We start from the raw sequence: 5,484 nt of genomic DNA on the forward strand, positions 1-5,484 counted from the left end.
ACTACAGTAACGTAAACATACACATATATTCTTGTCATTTTTAGAAGGTTAAATTTATATAATATATACATATATATGAAAAAGGGGGAAGCTATTAACGACGTCGGGCGTAGTTGACTTAACAACAGGAGACTCGCGGATATTTATAGAATGCGCGAAAGTTCATCGTGATATTATCGCGAGATCGTAGATAAATCTTTGCCGCGCCGCACACTCCACTCGTGCACGGATGCGAAGTGGAAATGAGCAGCCACAGTCTCGTGTTAATCGTTTATGCGCAAATCTCTCTTCTTTAAAGTTTTTGATAGCATTCTTAAAAGAAAAAATGAAATGAAACACTACAAAATATAAATAAGAAATAAAAAAAAATTTCATTTCAACATAAGCAATTATAAAGTATATCTTTTGTGGTAAAATAATGTTTTACACCAAATACTAAACTTTTTGTAGACTGGCTTACTGTAATAATATATCATTGAAGAGTGTTACAAATCTCAATAACACAAAAACTGTACTGAGGTAGTCTCGAAAATTTTAATTTAGATTCGGAAATTGTGATTTAAGCGCGCAGTGTCTTTAATATGTATAATGTGCTCTATTCTTCTCGTGATTTTGGCTGTTCCGAATCCGAATTAATCCGGATAGTTGCCATGGAAACCACATATGTGCACACATGGAGGCGCCTATAAATCCTTCGTACACAAGCGTGCGTGTAAACGTAATTAGAAAGCGCGATCAGCCTGCGTGCCGGTCAGTGCCAAACTGTGCATGCTTGCAGGATGATATTATCGCCTCCGTGAGCGGACGTTTCGCTTCTCACAGATGGTTGTCAGGGCTCTGTGCACAAGATTCGTGCGCGAAATACGGTTACGAGATGAATGGATCGGATCGCAATGGATTAGACGCTTGTCTACGATTCTCCTTGTCCATGGATAGATATGTCGGTCCGAGCGTGTAGATTGAGTCGGAGGGTTTTCATCCCTTCCGAATGATTCTCCATCGAGACCGTAATCGCATGAGAGTGGTGTACGCTCGTCCTCAAATAGCGAACTTGCCACGGTTTTCTTTCAACTGGATCGCGTTCGTTCTCCAATTACATCGTCTCACAATCGACGAGAGACGCGTAGAAATTAGGTAATGGATCGTAGGGAAAATCCTTACTCACGTCTCGTGGCAGCGGGATTCGAGGGATATGTTCTTTGTTCCGCATCGATTTTCGATACGGCTTAGGATGTCCGGTTTCATCGGGATGTTTTTTGCTTTTGAATATCTCATGCGAGCCGTAGATCGCGGATGATTCGATTCTCCCGTGGAATTATTTGAACGTGTTCTTCACTTCTCGTGGGGGCATGCAAATTTCAAAGAGAGATATAGAGAGAGTGTGAGAAATGGAATTAGAGCGATAAGCTCGAAATCCATTTGAAAGAAATTGCAAACTAACACGACGCAGAGTGGACGCACACGACGCCCGAAGATAGAGATTCAGAAAAAAGATGGTGCCAGATCGCTATGAGTATTTATAGACACATACGCGCATCGTGCGAATCTCTCATGTGCATATATACATACAAAAATACAAAGACTATACACACTCATACACACACATGTACACACGCACATATACATTATAAGACACGTATAATGGAGGCTTCTATGCAAGCACCAATTGATAATATCACTACAATCTAAGCTTTTTAAAGTTTAACAATACTATTAGCGAATATCAAGAAGCACAACTTACCCTAATAGATACCATAACGATATAGATATACACACACACACACACACACACACACACACACACACACACACACACACACACATACATATATATATATATAAATATAAATAATATACATATATAAATATATAAATACGAAGGTAACGGCTATTGTAACAAAAATACAACTATTTTATCCAAACAAAGTTTTTGCTACAACCGAAGTAGTATGCATCTCGCTATGAAATAAATGAGACTTAACTAAACAAAAAAGGATATTCTTAGCTCTAAGAAGAAATAATAATATGATAATAGATAATCTGTGAGGATCAGCTTTGAATTTATTTTTACATGACGTGATTGTAATGCTGAGACGAATTCGATGCCCGTAAATTAATGTTCCGAATTCTGGGAAGCAACGTGCTCGTGCATGCAAAATCCCAGACGTCAGAATGCACCACGTCCGAGAATCGAGTTCCAATTCGAGGCGCCCAATCCACCGCGTAAATTCATTTGCATCAATTAAACGAAGATTGTCGGTTACACGGATCGATTGCCAAATGAAAATCGATACTCCAAATAGTCTGGGATGCACGTGTATTTATCTGGATGCAAATGAATTCCCGTGAACGAATTCTCGATTCAGATTTAAGACGGAGATACGATGAAGTATAAAAATAAGACAAAGAATAAGGAACAGAATATAACTTTATAATAATGTACAATAAGATAATAATTGTAAGAATCAATTAAAAAGCAAGCATAATTGACACAAGTCAATGCCATATTAGAAATAAAATAAATGAAGACTTTTCCTGTCAAATTCTAACGTAAGTGAATATCTGTTTTGAATTGAAATGTTGTTTATTGTTCACTTGCATTTTTGTACTTATTTTTTGCCATTCTTATATCTTATTCAGTTAATTCATCGTGTTTCTGTCCTTAAATTTAAAATCACCACAAACGCCATAAATCGCGAATTCGATGGATCGACGCGCATCTTTCGCCACGAACGTCGATCTCGCGCTGTGAACGTCGGATAATGGTCGGATAGCGCCGCGCGAAGGAACGAGCACGCGATCAGATCCGTGTTTACGTGTTATTTCCTAATTCCTAATTCATCTCTCGCAAAAACAGCGAGGAAGTAGCGATGGAGTCGACATTCGCGGATCGTAGCTCTCTCCGGCCGATTGCCGTACCCGCGCGAGGAGATACGATAAATAGAGGAAGACGAGAATTCCACGCTCTCGCTCTGGAAGAAGGGAACGAACATCGGACACACCGGCAGCACCAGCCACCGCACTGTACTCATACGAAGAAACAGCCAAAAAAAATCTATCAACCCTCACGACACCGCTACGCCGCGTTGTTACAAAGTCCCAATTAGACGTAGGACGTAAATTGGAATCAAGTCACACGCGCCGCGATGCGATCCGGCAGCCGTGGTGTCGGTGATACTAGGAAACAGGGTATGTTTTTTGCAATTATTTGCGTAACTTGTAAAAAAAAGTGAAGTTAACGAGAAATAAAAATACATCTGCACGTACATTCGCATAACACGCACAAGATTCGCAGATTCGCGCACGCATATACACAGGGGTATCGCAAACACGCGCTAATCCACAGGGAACTATGGTACTACGAGTCGCGCACGTAAAACATAGACACGAAAGGCGAGCGAAGTTAAAGCATTTAAATAAGGCCGTTAATCATACTTCTTAAATATACGAATAAGCTAAAAGCTGTGTGTCGTGTGTCGTAGACTTTAAACGCAAACGTTAGAGACTTGTCGCGGATTTGATAGCGAATTTCATCGATTTGGGAATGAAGCCGAGTTTTTAGAGGACCGTCCTAGTTACGTATTGCTGATGAAGCTTAATTTTCTTGTCTTCGCGAGATGCGTTCGCCGTTCGTCTTCGTGGTCCCACAACAGTCATGTTTCGGCACGGGGCGTCGGCTCTAGATCCTTTAATAAAAGTCTGAACATGAGAAAGTCTCTTTAATTAATCCGCTATGTTTTAACAATTTTTAAGAGAGAGAGAGAGAGAGAGAGAGAGAGAGAGAGAGAAAATAGATGAGGAAAAAATAGACTAGAATGTAAAAGAGAAAGAAATAGTATATGTATGTCCTTTTCTCTCTCTCGTAGATTTTTATTAAAATTATTATCCTGCGTAAAAATGCGGCTTGTGTTCAGACTCTTATTCAAGCATCTTCAATCGGCAATGCCAGAGTTGTCAGATGAGATATGTCATCTTTTAGACGACTTGCAAATCTTGCAATAGGTGTTCTTTTTAACTGAATTTACACGATTTATTTTTCCCCATTTTCTTTTTATAGAGAGAAAGAGCTAGAGAGAAAAAGAGAAAAAAAATGAACTATGCAAGACGTTCGGCTAAAAAAGAACAAGTCTATCGCAAGTTGTCTACATTCGGCAATCCTGGGCACCGAGATGGTCAAGAACGCATTCTCCGGTAAATGAGCACAACCACGCTTCTTCCTTCTCTATCCCGCGTAATTCTCTCTTCTCGCCATTTGCTTCTCCCCGTTTATCTCGCCTCGACGTCGCGATCGCTTCCTTGCCATCCCCGGTTCAGTAATCGACGAGGGGGTGCAAACGGGCCGCGACGTCAACGTCGCGACCACTAGCTATAACTCGCCGTTCGACATGATGTTCAAGGCTACCGATGTCAATTCTTTCAGGTACGCTTACGCGCTATTACATGACGAGAACGACCGAAAAAAAAAAATCACATTTTTTTGTCTTTTTCTTTAACGTAATAAAACTTAACGCGCGCGCGGTTCAGAGGTGGCCATCGAATCTTCGCCGCGCGTCACCGCGAAATCGCGCACGTCCTTGCGAGAGATCTGTCTCACGCGGTATCATCTCGTGCCTCTCTACCCGGCCACTATTTCGATCGACCTACCCGGGACCAATTGTTCCTTATCATCCTGAAGAATAGCGCGTTTCATAGTTATGCTACGCGACACGCGAGAAATCATTTGGAAATACGAACGCGCAGTCCGGATTACAGTGAAGTGTACTTTCTCCTCGTAGGCACGGTTTCCTTCCTCATTCTCACTTTTTCCTCAACCTCCTTCTCGGCAAACACGAATCCCCGCTTTGGACCAACGACACGCGAGATGACGAGCGTGCGGGAGAACGAGGCTTTTCTGCACCGCGTTTATGATGCGAACGATGAATTTTAACTAATGGGGAAACAACTTTATATTCTAGACCACTAGAAACTCTACGTGTGTAACGAGCTTAACTTAGTGCGCTGAAATACGTTATAACGCAAAGTTTCCAATTTCCAAAGAGACTTCTTTTTCGTAAAACACAAATGAGACATTGCGTTCGACGTTCGTTAAACGAGCGCGTATGTCTTTACGCAAATTGGTCTCCAACGTTATCTGTATACTGTTCGTTGAGAAAAGCGGAACAGTATAGATAACGTGATGTCGTGCTTTTTCTAAGCACTCCTTGTATTCGCTGGGTGATTGGGAGTTATTCTTCTAGCTCCGATCTGACGTCTTTAAAGTGTATCTTCTCTCTTTATTGTACTTGCTTCTATACGCTTGTATGCATTGCCGCATTTTCATAAAAGAATTTGTTTGTTCTCTTCGATAAATTTGGAAAGTAGAGTTGAAACAGTCATGTGTTGAGACATGTGAAGAAAGCAGTAGATTCATTTATATTTATTTACAGGGTTGATAATAGAGAATTTCGAATATCCTTCTATTAATATTCTTACATAATATAAAGT

Source organism: Atta colombica, unplaced genomic scaffold (assembly GCF_001594045.1).
Source record: "Atta colombica isolate Treedump-2 unplaced genomic scaffold, Acol1.0 scaffold257, whole genome shotgun sequence".
In the NCBI taxonomy this organism is placed as follows: Eukaryota; Metazoa; Arthropoda; class Insecta; order Hymenoptera; family Formicidae; genus Atta; species Atta colombica.